Raw genomic sequence first — 19,359 nt, 5'->3', positions numbered from 1 at the left:
CCAACGAAATAAGCCTAACAAAGGACACAGTGAAAAGACAGGACTCAATAATGGATGACTCAGGCGAGAGGAAACAGTACTCGAAGACGGGCATATTCGGAAGAATATACCAGCACAGTACAACCCGTGAACAAAAGGCATTTACACTCAACCACCACCATACAACTACATCTGACAACGGCAGACTATCAAAGAATAGGCCAAGACCTCACATCCGAGTTCTTCCTGAACAAAACAACACGGATATACACTCGGGGGCTTGGCCAGCATCATAGCTTAATCAACACTAAGCTAGGGAGCCCGGCCTTCATTTCAACTACTCTTGGAGGCTCGGAACCAAAGACAAAGGACCAAGAATACAAGAAACTCAAGACTACAATGACGACGACACATCAAGACTCTTCATCCGACTCCTTTTCTAAAGAGAAGAACTCGGAGAAAGCACGGGGCTACGGGATAGACCCTCCAACTTTTGCAAGCAAAAGCAAGAGGCTCGGGGGCTACACTCAGTGAGTGCAATTTTACCCAAAAAGAACCCGGACATAAGCTCGGAGGCTGCATGCCGCGAAACTACTCGGATGATGGTTTAATCCAAGACTAAAGGGTCGCTTCAGAAAGATGCCGCGAAACTACTCGGATGATGACATAATCCAAGTCTTGGGGACTACTTCAGAACACAAATTTTCAAACAACATAAAGGATCAAGACCCTCCAACTTTTTGTTCTAAATAGCAAGAGGCTCAGGGGCTACACTCAGTGAGTGCACTTTTTCTTCGAAAAAGCACACATCACCAAAAGACTTCCTCAACGCAGACCATTTCAAGACATCACGACATAAAGAACCCGGAACGAGCCATATTCGAGTTCTTTTTGATAAAACTTCAACGAACAATCAGAACAACTTCAAGACAAGATCCTCCAGCTCCTTGTTCCAAATAGCAAGAGGCTCGGGGGCTACAACCAGATGGATGTATTTTTTCTTCAGAAAAGCACTCACCACTCGAAGATCCCAAGAAGCGCTACAAGGTTTCACTCCAGAAAGCACTCGGATAACATCTTGTTCCTACTCAACAAGACTTGAAGGAGCAGAGCGAGACTTTCAGAGCTCAACCATGAAGTGCTCGGGGGCTTGTCGATGCGGGACCCACAGGATACCCCGCAAGGGAGAGAGAAGATCTAGTTCAACTAGGATTCTTTCCATGTAATTTTAGTAGTAGAACTATTAAGTAATCCTACTAGGAAATCTCATTGTAAACCGACTAGGACTCTGGCCTCCTGACTATATAAAGGAGGGCAGGGCTCCTGAGAGAGAGGACAATGGTACAACACAACACATCACAATCAATCCAACGCAAAGGCGAACACCGACTGGACGTAAGGTTATTACTCGATCTACGATCGAGGGCCTGAATCAGGATAAATCGACAGTCTCTTGCGTTAACCATCGAGTTCAGCATACGCCGAAGCCCGAACATACTGCCCCGGGTACCCCCGTGGTAGGCTATCGGTGGTGAAACACCGACACCAATCTTATTTTTTTCTATAATTGAGCGTATGTCTTTGGTGGTGCTGTAAGGAAAATGGACCTTATGCTCATTTACTTTGGATTTTGATGTTTGATGACCAACACAACCAAATTGGACTAATGAATTTGTAAGTAATTGTTTTATAGTTTAATAGGGTGCAAGACGTGACTTGGATGAATGTGACATGATGATCACACAATCAACACCATAAGCAAGACTCTAGAAGCACAAGAAAAGACCCAAGAGATCAAGCAAAGTCTAAGCACGAAGATGGAAACCAAGCCAGACGTAAAATCGCGAAGAAATGAGCTCGGCAGAGGTGACTGAATGCGGCCCTAGGAGGACCGGACGTGTCCGATCAGTTGCTCGGCAACAGTAGACGTTAGCAGCTGTGACAGGACGCTGAGCGAAGCAGTGACCAGACGCACCGATGACACTATTCTTTGTCACGGCAATATTTTCAGCATGACCGGACGCAGCGGCACTGGATGACTGGACGCACAAAGTGCAGCGTCCGATCATGTCCAGAGAGGTTATAGAGCGGTAGAATTGCGACCGGGCGCATCTGTTTGATGATGACCAAACTCAGCAGTGCGTCCAATCTCTACGCGCGCGCTCAATGGTCAGGATAACTGAACGCGTCCGGTTAGGACGATAGCAGCGTTTGATCAGTAGCAGAAAGCTGGGTTTTATCCCCAACGGCTACTTTCTCCAAGGGGCTTATAAATAGACCCCCCAACCGGCCATTTGTGAAGTGAAGAGTTGAGAAAACATACCAAGAGTGTTGATACACCATTTTAGTGATCTCCACTTGCATAGTGCTTAGTGATTCATTAGGTGATTAGCGTAGGTGCTTTGCGAAATACTTAGGTTGATTAGACCACCGCTTATTCGCTTGCTCTAGGTTTAGGCCTAGTGTTTAGTGAGGTTTGCATACCTCTTACCACTCGGTGCTTGTGCGCACCATTGTTGTACATCGGAGGAGCTTGTTGTCTTACAAGATCACACCAACCGTGTTTGTGGTGTGGCCACCACCATGTACCGAAGGGAATAAGGCCCACGGCGGTTTGGCTAGAAGCTTGATAGTGAAGACGGCGAGGAGCGGTCCGGGAGAGGCTTGCCGGAAGGCACACCAGAGACCCAATTGCGCATGGGGAAGGTCCGGGGCTATCCACAGAGTTACCCAACCAGAAGCTTGGCCCTTGCGAGGGATTCCTTTTGAGGGATTCCTTGCGAGGGGCCCCAACGAGGACTAGGGGGAAGCTTGCGCGCTTTTCGATACCTCGGTAAAAATATCAGAGTCGTCGATGGGAGTTTGCATATCTCTACCTTACTCTTTAGCTTCTGCATTTACATTATTTGCATAACTCCTTTTGCAGTAAAGATAGCAACATACTAGCAAAATCGTAGTTGCACATTTAGATAGTTTATCTTTTTGCATAGGTTTTGCTAAGGTTAGAAAAAGAGGCCATAATTTAGAGTTAGAGTTTTAAATTGCTTAATTCACCCTCCCCCTCTTAGGTGTCACGGTCCCTTACAAGTGGTATTAGAGTCGGTTGGCTCAATTTGGACCTTTGGCTTCACCGCCGTTGAGCCAATGCTATTTAGAGAGGTCGCAATGGACAATGAGCAACTCAAGCAAGAAGTGGCTCACCTCACCAAGGACTTGACTCGAGTGAAAGGCAAGATAGAGCAAGCCCAACTTCATCAAGATAACACAGTCAAGGGAGTGAAGAAGCTTGATGAAGGACAAACCATTGTTTGCTACGTATGCTACAAGGAAGGCCACAAGTCCTATGAGTGCAAGGCGAAGAATGGGGGAGGAGCTAAGAAGAAAGAGAAAAACAAAAAGAAAACAAAGCAAGCTCTCCAACACCTACACCAACAAGGTGGACAAAAAGGCATTCACACATTATCTCTTGAAGAAGAAAAAAAATGACAAGGCGGTGGCCATCAAGGTGAACAAGCAAGCCAACAATGGGGCCAAACACATTTGGGTGTCAAAAGAGATCATTTTCAACATGAAGATCACCAAGAAGGTTTGGATTCAGAAAGGAAAGTGGGAAGTCCGATGGACTTCGGGGAATTTAGAGACTTGGCAAAGTATGGGTGCATTTCATGGGGTGCATCATTATGGACAAGGTAATTACCAAGTGGGTTAGTGAATACTATAGACCCAAATTTTCCTTCCCATGTTAGGTAATTAGATTTAATTTCTTGCAATCTCAATTAGCATCTAGTTCCTTTTCATGCCTAGGTTTGCATTTGCATGTTTAATCTTTTGTCTTGTATACACTAGGTATATCTTATGGTAGGCTTGCTCGGTTTCACTCTTAACCCTTGGAGCAAACCTACATGGTTTAAATTATTTAGGAGCACGACACATAGCTTGTTTTACAATTGTTCATCTAATATGTGTCAAAGTCCAAATTGTAGATAATTTCTCCCGAATATCACTTTTGAAAATGATTCTCACATTTATGTGATGTCATCTTTCAAGTGGTATTTTTTATTCTAAAATCAATGTGCATGTCTCCTACAAGTATTCCATACTTGTGTGCATAAATTTAGGGGGAGGTTACTCTACAAGTTGGATACTTTGAGACTAACACCTTTTCAAGCTTATCATATGTGTAGTAGTCTCATTGCAAGGAAAATAGAGTCCCCGGAGTTAAGCATCATACTTCGAATATCCACCACATATTGCAAGTGGTATAAATCAAATTGGTTTCCACATGTGGTATTTCTAAACTGATATCATCATGTTGATTTCACTTTGGTATTCATATGCTTTCTCCAAGCATTATATAGATTAAACTCCCTTGAGCATTAATTTGCCAATTATGCATAAACTACATTCTCTATCATATGTATGCATATATTTAGGAGGAGCTTAGTATATGTAATGTGAGAGTCAAATTTTGTGACCTATTCCACTCCACATACAAAGGATCACAAAGTTTGACCCTCTCTTGTGCTACTAATGTCTTCCTTTTCGGTGTTTGATTCCAAAAGGGGCAAATTTGTAGGACTAAAAGCAAGCCCGATCATAATAATTTACAAGTGGTAATGGTCCGAGAAAGGGAGGATAGTGGATTATGGAGTTAGGGGGAAACTTAAATCCATAATGACACATGAGGACATTTACAAGGGCAAGATAAGTTTCCAAAGATGTTTACATGTGGTATCTTTTAGCTTTACATGTGGTATCTTTTAGCATCATATAACCTTGCCCTTTGCATTGCATCCAAGAAAGTAAATAGTGCTTAAATCCATAATGCCACATGGAGACATTTACAAGGGAAGATAAGTTTCCAAAGATGTTTACATGTGGTATCTTTTAGCTTTACATGTGGTATCTTTTAGCATCATATAACCTTGCCCTTTTGCATTGCATCCTAGCAAGTAAATAGTTTCTTTAAAAATTCTAAATTTTTATTATTTGCTTGCTTTGATCGTGTTGTCAGCAATCACCAAAAAGGGGGAGATTGTAAGGAAAATAGACCCTAGGCCCATTTACTTTAGATTTTGGTGTTTGATGACCAACACAACCAAATTGGACTAATGAATTTGCAAGTAATTGTTATATAGTTCAATAGGGTGCAAGACGTGACTTGAACGAAGGCGACATGATGATCCCACGATCAACACCATAAGCAAGACCCTAGAAGCACAAGAGAAGACCCAAGAGATCAAGCAAAGTCCAAACACGAAGATGGAAACCAAACCGGATGCAAGATCGCGAAGAAATGAGCTCGGCAGAGATGACCGGATGTGGCCCTAGGAGGACCGGACGCGTCCGATCAGTTGCTCAGCAACAGTAGACGTTAGCAGCTGTGACCGAACGCTGAGCAAAGCAGTGAACGGATGCCCCGATGACACTGTTCTTCGTCACGGCAATGTTTTCAGCGTGACCGGACGCAGCGGCACTGGATGACTGGACGCACAAAGTGCAGCGTCCGATCATATCCAGAGAGGTTCCAGAGCGGTGGAATTGCGACCTAACGCGTCCGTTCGATGATGACCAGACTCGGCAGTTCGTCCAATCTCTACGCGCGCGCTCAACAGTCAAGATAACCGGACGCATCCGGTCAGGACGATAGCAGCGTCCGGTCAGTAACAGAAAGCTGGATTTCGTCCCCAACGGCTACTTTCTCCATGGGGCTTATAAATAGACCCTCCAACCGGCCATTTGTGAAGTGGAGAGTTGAGGAAACATACCAAGGGTGTTGATACACCATTTTAGTGATCTCCATTTGCATAGTGCTTAGTGATTCATTAGGTGATTAGCGTAGGTGCTTTGCGAAGCGCTTAGGTTGATTAGACCACCGCTTATGCGCTTGCTCTAGGTTTAGGCCTAGTGTTTAGTGAGGTTTGCATACCTCTTACCACTCGGTGCTTGCGCGCACCATTTTTGTACATATGAGGGGCTTGTAGTCTTGGGAGATCACACCAACCGTGTTTATGGTATGGCCGCCGACGTGTACCGAAGGGAACAAGGCCCGCGGCGGTTTGGCCGGAAGCTTGATAGTAAAGACGGCGGGGAGCGGTTCGGGAGAGGCTTGTTGGAAGGCACACCGGAGACCCACTTGCGCGTGGGGAAGACCCGGGGCTATCCATGGAGTTACCCGACCGAGAGCTTGGCCCTTGCGAGGGATTCCTTACGAGGGGCTCCAACGAGACCTAGGGGGAAGCTTGCACGCTTATCGATACCTTGGTAAAAATATCAGAGTCGTCGACAGGGCTTTGCATATCTCTACCTTACTCTTTAGCTTCCGCATTTACATTATTTGCATAACTCCTTTTGCGATAGAGATAGCAACACACTAGCAAAACCATAGTTGCATATTTAGATAGTTTATCTTTTTTCATAGGTTTTGCTAAGGTTAGAAAAAGATGTCATAGTTTAGAGTTAGAGTTTTAAGTTGCTTAATTCAACCCCCCCTCTTAGACGTCACAGTCCCTTACAGGTGCCTTGTCAATATATAGCAAAGATTTTTCTTAAAGAGCATCTCCAACGGTTTTATAAAACAATTAGCTATCTTGATTATTTAGAAAAAAGGAAAAAAAAACCCTTCTAATAGTTTGGTAACAAAGCTTCTTAAAAAGAAAATGTGTCAAATATTATCTCCAACTCATAAGTTTCTAAAGCCGAGAGGCTCCATATCCGCTCCTCATCCAGCGTTTTTCTCAGAAGATCAGAGAAAATTGTAGCATGAGTAAACTAAAAAAACTAAAGAGTCCCAGGTAAGAAAACGGTAAGAAGCAAAGAAACTATTAAAAAGACTTTGTTGGTTAGAAATTCAGGTTGCCAATACAAAATAGTTTAGAAAAGTAGTGTAGGAAACTGTTAGAGAGGAAAATAAATTGAGATTGCTACCTATTTTATTAACTTGCTAAACTTATTGATTTAGCAAGTCAATTATAGGAAATACCTAGAATTACTCTAAGTTATGTCTGTTGAAATTATCTTATTATTCCAATGCCAATTACATGCATACTTTAAGCTCACACTATTCTTATAGGATTTTTTTTCATTTATTAGCTATGCTCATATTTAATGTCCTGACTCTTGAGTAATCATAATTGTTGCAAATAATCATTGTACACGAATACATATATTTAAGGTAATCGACCAAACTAAGATATTCTGTCAGCCCCCCCCCCCCCCCCCCCCCCCCCCCCCACACCCAGCAGTGACTAATTCGCGAGACGAATCTATTAAGCCTAATTAATCTATGATTAGCACATGTTAACTATAGCATCAAATAGGCAAATCATGAACTAATTAGACCTAATATATTCATCTCATGAATTAATCTTTATTTATATAATTAATTTTATAATTAATCTATATTTAATACTCCTAGTCTGTATAAACATCCTATGTGTGCCTCCTGTGACCAAACACCCCCTAATTCTACCGCTAGCTTGAGGGGCGTTGGTGCAGGGATGAAAACGGTACGGATATTTTCCGACCGTATTCGAAACCGAATCCGTTTAGAGGGGTTGAGATCTGTCCGTATCCGAGTCCGGATATCCAGCATCCGATACCGTATCCGTATCCGAATACTCAAATCGCATATTTATGATGTCGATATCCAATCGTATTCTATCCGACATAGTTGACACTATCCGTATTCAAATCCAAATCCGAACAGAAATATGAAAATAAATATAATATCGATGATATCCGTCCGTATCCGATCCGTTTTGATCCATGCGTTGGTGGCCAGGAGTTAGTGACCACACTGTTCGGAGGCATAGCGAGTCCTGCACACTGCAATAAGTTATTATTAACAGATTCGTGCGACATTTTGCCAGTGTACTGCACTCTGGACCTCGCTCCAGAAAATCAAAACAAATCAAATCTATTAAATACAATCTTATCTCTCTCTTTCTTTTTTTTGTGATAGGTCGTCGTCGTCAGTTACTCGAGGCCACAAGGCGAACCAACTTCACAACATCGACAGAAGAGAGGAAGCTACACCTGGGGTTTTGCACCGCGGAGACGAGCCAGCATGGATATTTCAGCGCATATAGCAACCGATGCGATCACAGAGTCCGCGTGCAATTGCTGTCACCAACCGCCGTCCGCCGAGGTCAGCGTGTTACCTGTCAGGTCGGAGCTTGAAGTGCCGGTTGCACTGCGCGTCCTGCGACACCAAGTGCCAGCTGCAAGCATTGCTGCTTGGTTCTGTCATGGAAGGCAGTGGCCCCTCGAATGTGCAAATCCTGGAATCTCTTTGCTGCTTGTTCTTTTACTGATTCGATTTGCATTCGTAATGCTGTCTTACCATCCCAGTCGCTTGTGAATCAGCATCCCTGCAATATAGAAACAGAAATCGAAACTGACACACACACACACCACTGCATAGAGAGAAAGAGAGCACAAGAGAGGCCTCTATTTGATTTTGTACAACTGCCGTTTTGTGGAGCTTGAGAACGTGATTTGGTAGAACCGCTGTAGCAAGGGCTGAGTCTGAAGTTTACCTCTGCATGTCAGCTTTCAGAAAGTTCAGCTCTACGTGTCTGTTTAAACTGACCACACCGAGTAAGGGTCCAGTTTCAGTAGCCCAGAATAGAAGGAGAATAACTTGGCCTCGCCCATGGTCATGGATCGTGTTGAGCAACGATATATACTTGCTAAGAGAAAGAGAATAATGTGGCGAGCTTCTTCCCGTCAAACGGAACTTCAAATCCAGTGTCCTAAATAACTGAAAATAAGAAAGAGAAAATGATTTAGATAGAATAAATTGTGCGTTGAACAGTATGTATATGCGTAGATAGGCAAACAAAACAAAATATAAACAAAAGAAAGCAGTAGCGGGCTCTACGTTAGGAAATAGAAATAAAACAAGGTAGTAGAAGAGAGGTGGTAGATGCAGGAGCACCGAGCACGCACCTCAATTACTCTGAGAGTCACCACCGCACAAGGGGAGGAACCTCTTCATGGACTTCTTCTTTTGGGCCTCTGTTTCTACGGCAATGTATTTCTCTGGAATTGGAGAGACAAAGTCGAAGTACTCCCCACCTTCCCTGCAACGTCTCTGCAGGTCGGGGCAGCCCTCTATGTATAGGGATCTGAGGTCTGGGAGCCGCTGGAGGAAACCCTCCGGGAATTTATGGATCCCGCGACACCTCAATTGCTCAAGAGAAGTGAGGCCATCAGCGCTTTCAGCTCACCACAGCCGCACAGCCAGAGATGCCTCAATTTTGCTAGATCTCCAAGGTTTGAAGGCAGCGCCACCAAACTTTTGCACAAATCGATCTCCAATTCCTCAAGTAAAGCGGGCAGCTTCGGAATCTCCAGCAAACTATCACACTGTTCGATATTTAACCGTTCCAACTGGGGCAGACGAAGGATTTCCTCGGATGATGAGCCCCTCCCCTGTAGTTTGTTGCAGGCGCTAATATACAGAAACCGAAGGCGAACCAAGCATCGGAACTCCTCCACTGGCCAGCGGACAATATTGTTGCATGACCGGATTTCCAATTGTTCCACGAAGGCCAAGCAATCCCCAAGCCCAAGTTGCAATTTGGATGAGTTGAACACTGATATGAAGCCATTGTCATTGTGTACACGCAACCTTCTCAGTGAGTCTAGCGGACGTCTTTGGCTTTGTTTTTTATCATCATTTACAGGACTCACCAAGTCTACCAGCGTCCCAATATGCAAGCTCACTAGAGATGGAGAAGATCCCAAAGGCATGCCCATAGGAACAAAGCCTTCTACAGGATTATTGTAACAATTTAGATAAATGAGAGCTGGGCTTCCCGGAAGAGTTGCAATTTTGTTGCAGTTGATGATGCGCAGCTCTTCTAGCTTGGGAAACACCACCAAGCTATTAGGCACTCCTGCACTGTTTTCTGCCCATCTCTCCAACTCGGGTAAACTATCCAACACCATCGTTTTCTACAGGCTGTCCATGTTGTCCATGTTGTCAATACAATTTCTCAAGAGAAGACGACAACCACACTAATGGCAGATCCTTACATCTTGGGCAGTTGGAAATATATAGTTCTCTTAAACACTGGAACATTTGTGGGTCTCTCATCCATCGTGAGATGGATAGGCCAACATACCCATATAGCCCCAATGTTTTGAGCTCAGCATGAGGTACAAGAGATTCCAGGACCTCTTCCTCATTATTACTGATGACCTCATAATGCAATGGATTGTAAAATATGTCACAACCCCAATGCAAAAACAATTCGGTTAGGTTTTGTTTCTCATGAAGATTGGCCTTTGATCCACTCTTTACTTTGCTTAAATTGAATAGTTCCAACCTGTTTCCAAGCTGTCTCAGGTCTTTGAGCTCCTCAATACCAAAGCCATCTCCAATGTCCACAACAAATTTTGTCAGCGTGCAGAGGTTGTGTAGCAAACCAAGTTTTGGAGGCATCCGCTTCAACCTATCAAATCTTATTACATAAATGTGGGCGAGTCTTCTCATAGTTCGCATGCCTTCAGGTAAAACCTCTAAGTTCTTACAATGATTGAGAATCATTGATTGCAAATTATACAACATACAAACTGAACTCGGCAATCTAACAGTATCTGACCAAGAAAGATCAAGATATCTTAAATGTGTTGCATTTAAGAGCTTTCCATGGATAACAGATTGGCCTTCCCAACATACTGCTCTTAATGATATAGTTTTAACTCCGTAAGTGCCTTGTAATCAGATCCTTCAGACAATAATTTAATAAGGTGCATAAAGGACATCATGTGCTTTGACCGAGTTAATAAAGTGCGTAAAGGACATGAATTTTGCATTAATCTTTTGATTTGCTGTTTCATATCAGATTTAGACCATGACAACTGGACGTGACGTACATTGTTTATCAATGTTTTCAGCTGAATCAGCTCTGCTTCACCAGCACACTCATCTGTAGTCTCTTTTGCTAAGTCATGCATTAAATCATGCATTTTACATCCAATTGCCTTGTATGGAGCCAAATACTTGTATGGAATCGGAAATTGGCTTTCATATATCTTGACATTCAAATCCTGAATAAATGACCTCCACACCAACACGTTAAAAACAAGCACTGCGTTCGACTGGTAGGTTCTCCGCTTGTTTCAGCTAGTTTCAGTTTATTCTCTCTCACAGAATACTATTGAATTATCCGAAATCATCCGAAATCAGCCAAAAACATACCAGCCGAACGCCCTCACCTTTCTGTACCAAATCTGTCGTTCCCTCTGCATGAATAAAATTGTTTGCAATCCATAGTTGGATTAACTTATGTTGGATATATATTATGGGCTTGGTCGTATAATATTTAATAAATCAAATAAAACTCTATGGTACGTAATATTAAGCATTGTATGGTTTAATACTGTATGAAATTTTGACTGAACGTTTACTCAGCTTACTTGGTTGGAAATTATCCATCTTAATTAAGATGCTGAGAAAAGGACAAAGGAGTACCACACGTGCGCGCGCACCGCCGTCGCCGCCGACCGGGCCGGGCCATGGGGGTGGGCGTGGCAGGCGAGCGGACGGGCGTGGCTAGGTTTTGTCACTTAATCCACATAATTATGGGAGTTTCTCTCATTGATGGTGGAGGCGAGTTGATTGCGCCAGTTACCGTCTCTCCGTATCTCCGACTCCTAAATTCCTCCGCTGGCTCTCTCCCTCCCCGCTGCAGGCATAAAACAGAAAGTCCTCCGTCAGTCCTTCTGCTTCCTTCGCTTCCGAGAGACCACATCTCAGCCGCACTTTGGTTTTTCCCGTCGCGTACCTCTGCGCGCACGGAGTAGCGGGAGAGCAGGTGCCTCCGGAACCCTCGTCCGCCTACAAACCTTGCATGGGGTGTGCGGCGATTAGGTTTTTGGGGAGCGATTCCGTGACTGCTCGTCCGACGTCTTCTTCCTGGTGATCGCTCGTGGAACATGTCTTCTTTCTGGTGACTGTTCGTGGGACTGCACTGCAAACATCTTCCTGCATCGACTGTGGTCCACGACTTCGAGCAACGCACTATGTCTGGTGCGAATGGAGCCTCCGATGCCCTCGGCATGGGACCCTCCACTGGGTACAATCTTATCTCTGTGATTACAGTACTTTGCGTACTTACTGTATCGATCAGTATATCATATATGCATGCTGTAGCGTTTGTTAGAGATATACACATGCACAAATATGTCGTCACGAACTTGCTGATGTTTATTTCTGGATTAAATTGATCATGAAAATGCCTAATTATCTAACAATCCAAAAACCTAATGTTAGGCAATTTTATGGCAGTAGTTTTGCTGTTGCTTTAAAGCTAAATAATTTTGATGGTCAGAATTTCATGATATGGCGTGCCAAGATGGTATTGTGGTTGACTGCTATGAACTGCTATCACGCCACACAGGGGAGGCCTGAACAATTTACTCCTGAGGAGGAGCAAAAGTTCTTGGCTGCCGATAACCTGTTTCTAGGCGCCGTGATTAGTGCACTTCATAGTAAGTATGAGAAAAACTACATATCTTGCACATCAGGCAAAGAGTTATGGGATGCTCTTGAGGCAAAGTTTGGAATTTTTGATGCTGGTAGTGAGCTGTACCGTATGGAGCAGTTGTATGACTATAAAATTGTTAAAAACCGTTCTGTAGTGGAACAGGCTCATGAGATACAGGCGCTAGCAAAGGAACTAGAATATTTTTTCATATATGTTACCCGACAAATTTGTGGCCGGCGGTATAATCGCTAAGCTGTCACCTTCTTAGAGGGATTTTGCTACTTCTCTAAAACACAAGAGACAAGAGTTTAGCGTGGCTGAGCTTATTAGATCTCTTAATGTTGAGGAGAGGACGAGAGCAAAAGACAACCGTAGAAAAGGAGTTAAGTCTTCCACTGCCAATATGGTGTAGAAGAAAAACTCATTTGCATCCCGTAATAAAAAGAAGAATAACATGCAAGAGAACAACAATACAAAGCCTAAGCAAACTGCTCAGTTTAAGAAGAAAAACAATAAGAAAGGTGAAGGTTGCTTTGTTTACGAAAGTGATGAGCATTGGGCAAGTGCGTGCCCAGACCGTAAATATAAGCAAGACAAGAAATCAGCAAACGTGGTGATTAGTGAGACTAGAGGAGGAACATCTAGGTATGGTAATTCTTTACCTTTTGTTCTTTCAGCTTGTCTTTCACTTGAGTGGTGGATGGATAGCGGTGCTAATATTCATATGTGTGCTGATGTTTCTTTGTTTACTTCCTATCAGGCCAGTAGGACTGGAGCCTTGCTGATGGAAAACGGTTCGCATGTGCGTGTTCTTGGTACTGGTACGGTCGTTCTAAAGTTTACTTCGAGAAAGACGGTGCTATTAAAGAACGTGTAGCATGTCCCCTCTATCAAGAAGAATCTTGTTAGCGGTTCTCAAATATATCGTGATGGCTTTAAAATTGTGCTTGAGTCCAATAAGTGTGTTGTGTCGAGACATGGAACATTTATTGGAAAATATTATGATTGCGGAGGCTTGTTCCTCTTATCTTTGCTTGATGATGTGTGTAATAAAGTAGTGAGCAATGTTAATATTTTGGATGAGTCGAATATATGGCATTCACGACTTTGCCACATTAATTTTGGTTGTCTCACGCAGCTTGCAAATCCGAATTTAATCCTGAAATTTAACTTAGTCAAAGGTTCTAAGTGTCAGATATGTGTGCAATCGAAGCAACCACGCAAGCCTCACAAGGCTGCTGAGGCGAGGAACTTAGCACCATTAGAACTCGTTCATTCTGATTTATGCGAAATGAATGACGAATTGACTAAAGGTGGTAAACGATACTTCATGACATTTATAGATGATTGTACTAGATTTTGCTACGTGTATTTATTGAAAACTAAAAATGAAGCGTTGCATTATTTTAAAGTCTATAAAGCTGAGGTAGAAAATCAACTTGAGAAGAAAATCTAACTTTTGCGATCTAATCGCGGGGGAGAATATTTCTCAAATGAATTTTCTGAGTTTTGCGCGGTGCATGGAATTATTCATGAGAGGACGCCACCATACTCACAACATTCCAATGTGATTGCAGAGAGAAAGAACTGCACTCTAACTGATTTGGTTAATGACATGTTAGAGACTGCGGGACTATCTAAGGAATGGTGGGGTGAGGCTATATTGACAGCGTGTCATGTCCTGAATAGGGTGCCCGCAAAGAACAAAGAAATTACACCATTCGAGGAATGAGAGAAGAAGAGATTAAATCTCTCTTACCTACGAACTTGTGGTTGTTTGGTACAGGTGAATGTGCCAATAAATAAAAAGCGAAAGCTTGGACCAAAGACTGTTGATTGTGTTTTTCTTGGTTATGCTATTCACAGCGTGGGTTATAGATTTTTAATTATAAATTATAGTGTTCCTGAGATGGCTGTTGATACAATCATGGAATCTAGAGACGCTATATTTTTTTAGAATAAATTTTTCATGAAAAATGCACCTAGCATGACTGGTCATAAATTTATAATTTCCCATGAGCATGAAAATTTTACTCCGACATAACAAATTGAGGAACCCTATATGCAAAATCCTGAGGAGGATGACACTATAGTCACTAGAAAAAGTAAGAGACAGAGGACTGCAAAGTCTTTTGGTGATGACTATATTGTGTACCTTGTGGATAACACATAAACGACTATTGAAGAGGCATATTCCTCTCCTGATGCTGACTTATGCAAGGAAGCAGTACAGAGTGAGATGGATTCTATTATGTCTAATGGAACTTGATAAATAGTTGATCGTTCCTATGGGTGCAAGCCTATAGGGTGCAAATGGGTGTTCAGGAAAAAGCTTAGGCCTGATGGTACTATCGAGAGGTACAAGGCAAGACTTGTGGCCAAGGCTTATACTCAAAAGAAAGGTGAGGATTTCTTTGATACTTATTTACCAGTTGCTCGATTGACTATAATTTGAGTTTTGCTTTCCCTGGCAGTCTCCTATGGTCTTATCGTTCATTAAATGAACGTTAAGATAGCTTTCCTAAACGGAGAGTTAGAGGAGGAGATCTATGTGGATCAGCCGTATAGGTTTGTAGCAAATGGTCAAGAAGACAAGGTGTGTAAATTATTGAAGTCATTATATGGCCTAAAACAAGCTCCTAAGCAGTGGCATGAGAAGTTCGATAGAACTCTAACATCTGTTGGCTTTGTTGTGAATAAAGTTGACAAATATGTGTACTATCGGTATGGTGGGGGTGAAGGAGTTATTTTGTGCTTATATGTTGATGACATACTGATCTTTGAATCCAGCCTCAAAGTGATTGAGGAGGTGAAGGAATTTTTATCTACTAATTTTGAAATGAAAGATTTGGAAGAGGCTGGTGTTATTCTTAATATCAAGCTTCTAAGAGAAGGTGATGGTGGAGTAACTCTGTTACAATCCCACTATATGGAAAAGGTGCTGAGTCGCTTTGGGTTTAGTGACTGTGAACCTGCTCTTACACCTTATGACCCGAGTATGCTATTGAGGAAAAATTAGAGAATAGCAAGGGATCAATTGAGATATTCCTAGATCATTCGTTCGCTCATATACCTTGCTAGTGCAACAATGTCTGATATCTCATTTGCTGTGTGCAAGCTAAGCCGGTTTGTGTCAAACCCGGGAGATGATCACTGGCGTGCTCTTGAGAGAGTGATGCGCTATCTAAAAGGCACTATGAGCTATGGTATTCGTTATACCAGACATCCGAAGGTGCTGGAAGGCTATTATGATGCCAACTAGATCTCTGATGTTGATGAGCTTTATGCCACAAGTGGATATGTGTTTTCGCTTGGAGGTGGTGCTGTTTCTTGGAAGTCTTGTAAGCAGGCTATCTTAACGAAGTCTACAATGGAAGCAGAACTCACAGCATTAGACACCGCTGGCTCTGAGGCCGAGTGGCTTCGTGATCTCCTTATGGATTTACCGGTTGTTGAAAACCCCATACCGGCTATTTCTATGAATTGTGATAACCAGACTGTGATTACGAAGGTTAACAGTTCTAAGGATAACATAAAGTCCACAAAGACATATTAAGAGACGACTAAAATCTATCAGAAAATTGAAAAACTTCGGAGTAATAGCGTTGGACTATGTTCACACGTCTAACAATCTGGTAGATCGGTTCACTAAGGGTCTATCACGCAATGTGATAAAAAGTGTATCGAGAGAGATGGGTTTGAGACCCACATGAAATTTACTATAGTGGTAACCTGTTCTATATGATCAGAGATCCCGTGAAGTAGGATGGTGAAACAAGCTAGTAGTAAATTGTGAGAAAAGATCCTTAGTAAGACTAATTTGTGATGCATATCTTTCCTTTCTGTAAGGTAGGTTGGTTTTTACCTTAATGTGTTCCAAGTGGCTTGCTAAAGCAAAGATGTTGTCCTACAGAACATCTTTTAAGGAACACACCTATATGAGTCAGACTGCTGGTCACAGTCTATGAGATTTGGTTGCTCTCTAAATATTTATGAAAGGCACTGGAGTATAACTTATATGCTTCAAATAGAGGGGATGCCTTTTGTAGCCTAGTATCAGCTAAGGACTTTAGTGACATTCACCTCACACAAAACTGTCAATTAAAGGCTTAGCCAACTGTTCAGTTGTGACTGAGTGAAACTATTGCTTTAGATGGATGTTCAACTTAACAATCTTCATCGAAACACTGGTATATAAAAGAAATGTGGTTCTGAGACTACTTTGTTACAAACCCTAGAGTTTGGTGGAAATTGTTGGATATATTATGGGCTTGGCCCGTATAATATTTAATAAATCAAATAAAACTCTACGGTACGTAACATTAAGCGTTGTATGGTTTAATACAGTATGGGATTTTAAGACTGAACGTTTACTCAGCTTATTTGGTTAGAAATTATCCATCTTAATTGAGAAACTGAGAAAATGACAAAGGAGTGCCACACGCGCATGCGCGCCGCCGCTGCCGGCCGGGCCGGGCGGGGCCGTGGGCGTAGGCCGAGGCCGTGGCCCGTGAGCCGTGAACCATGGCCATGGGTGTGGGCGTGGGCGTGGCGAGGCGGGCGGCGAGCAAGCGGACGGCCGGGCGTGGCCAGGTTTTGTCACTTAATCTACATAATTATGGGAGTTTCTCTCATTGATGGTGGAGGCGAGTTGATTGTGCCAGTTACCATCTCTCCGTATCTCCGACTCCTAAATTCCTCCGCTAGCTCTCTCCCTCCCCGCCGCAGGCATAAAACAGAAAGTCCTCCGTCAGTCCTTCTGCTTCCTTCGCTTTCGAGAGACCACATCTCAGCCGCCCTTTGGCTTTCCCCGTCCCGTACCTCTACGCGCACGGAGTAGCAGGAGAGCAGGTGCCTCCGGAACCCTCGTCCGCCTGCGAACCTTGCACGGGGTGTGCGGCGATTAGGTTTTTGAGGAGCGATTCCGCGACTGCTCGTCCGACGTCTTCTTCCTGGTGATCGCTCATGGAACCCGTCTTCTTTCTAGTGACTGTTCGTGGGACTGCACTGCGAACATCTTCCTGCATCGACTGTGGTCCACGACTTCAAGCAACGCACTATGTCTGGTGCAAATGGAGCCTCCGATGCCCTCGGCATGGGACCCTCCGCTGGGTACACTCTTATCTTTGTGATTACAGTACTTTGCGTACTTACTGTATCGATCAGCTGTATCGATCAGTATATCATATAGGCATGCTGTAGCGTTTGTTAGAGATATACATATGCACATATATGTCGTCACGAACCTGCTGATGTTTTATTTCTGGATTAAATTGATTATGAAAATGCCTAATTATCTAACAACTTATCCTTATCCATCTCATAGTCCTTAGGGAATATTGCACAGAAGGCAAAGCATTGCTTCATTTCAGAAGACAAGTGCATGTAGCTCAATTTTAGAATGTTCAGTACTTCACCTTTGCCAACCCTATCATCCTTTGCAATGGCCTCCCATTCCTTGATTTTATATTTGGAGCTCATCAAGCCACCCATTGTCTTCAAAGCAAGAGGTAGTCCCTTGCATTTGTTGACAATATGTTTGCCAATTTTTATCAACTCTGATTGCTCCTCCACTCCTTTACTAAATGCTTTCTTCGAAAATAATTCCCATGAATCATCATCACTCAAGCATGCTAGTTCATGGGGTGAAAGGGTGCCCATTATGGAGGCAACCTTTTGGCTTCGACTTGTGACAACAATCATGCTTCCCAATCCAGCACTGGAAGAACATAGTAGTGGCTTTAGGCCGTCCTCCCACTTCTGTTGCTCTTCGTTCCACACATCGTCTAGAACAAGTAGGAACCTTTTCCGGCAAATGACTTCCAGCAGTTTCTCTCTCAACAGCTCTATGGTTTCAGGCAGGTCACATCTCTCATTTGTAGCCAGTTCTATGATGGATCTCACAACAGCAGTAGCTTCAAAGTTGTCTGAGACACAGTGCCACATCTTCAACTCAAAGTGCCTCTGAACTTTGTTGTCATTGTACACCATCTTCGCCAGTGTGGTCTTGCCCAAACCTCCCATACCAATGATGGGCAGAACTTGCACATTCCGCTGATCTTGCTGGTCGAGTAACAGCTTCACCACGACTTCCTTGTCGTTGTCTCTTCCAAGGATGTCTGCAGACTCGTCCAGTGCAGAGTGCGTCTGCCGATACAGAGGTTGTGGCGCCTCTGGCTCTCTCTGCAGCAGATCAAATTTCTTCATATCCTCCACCAGCTTGTGGATCTTATCCAGGACGTTCTTGAGGTCCCTGCTAGCCTTATGACGGAACACGAGTGGATTCCTGGAGGTGAAGTAGTCAAGTACTTTGCTCGTGGTAGACCGAAGGCTTAAGGCCTCGTGGCGCAGCGCCTCGTACTGGAAGTCATCGAGGACGTCGTCGGCCTGGTACGCGGCGGCCCTGAGCTCCTTCATCCACGCCTTGACGACGCGGCCGGCCTCGGTGTCCGCCTCGGCCTTCGCCTGGGCGTCGGTCAGCAGGGACTGCACGTACAGCAGCTTGAGCTCTAGGTCGCGGCAGTCGCCGTCGACGCCCCACATGCGGGTGACCTTCTGGACGAGCGCGTCGGCGGCCTCACGGGGAGGAGCAGCGATTCAGCCATGGGCGGCGCCCTTGCCGGCATGGCTCTCAGCCTCTCCCTTGACTGCAAGCTGTACGCGCGATGTGGAATGCGAGATTGCGAGAGACAGTGGGGTGGGGAGTGCTGGTGGCGCGCAATCTGGAAGGAAGACGAAGGGGAGTGGGCCTGTGAGGGACGAAGGAATCAGTCCCTTTGTCGTCAACGCCAACGAGCGCGTAGCTAGCTAGTGCGCCTTTTAAATAAAATAATAATACCAAAAAAAATTGCTAGTGCGCGTGCCACCTGCAACTTTGTAA

At 43.8% G+C, this 19,359-nt stretch overlaps 1 pseudogene; it reads right to left on the bottom strand.

The window, feature by feature from the left end:
• Window positions 1–8,284: 8,284 nt before the first annotated feature.
• Window positions 8,285–19,250, bottom strand: LOC136476915 (disease resistance protein RGA2-like; annotated as a pseudogene).
• Window positions 19,251–19,359: the final 109 nt, after the last annotated feature.

Source organism: Miscanthus floridulus, chromosome 8 (genome assembly GCF_019320115.1).
Source record: "Miscanthus floridulus cultivar M001 chromosome 8, ASM1932011v1, whole genome shotgun sequence".
Lineage (NCBI taxonomy): Eukaryota > Viridiplantae > Streptophyta > Magnoliopsida > Poales > Poaceae > Miscanthus > Miscanthus floridulus.
This window is presented reverse-complemented; position numbering and strand designations above follow the sequence as displayed.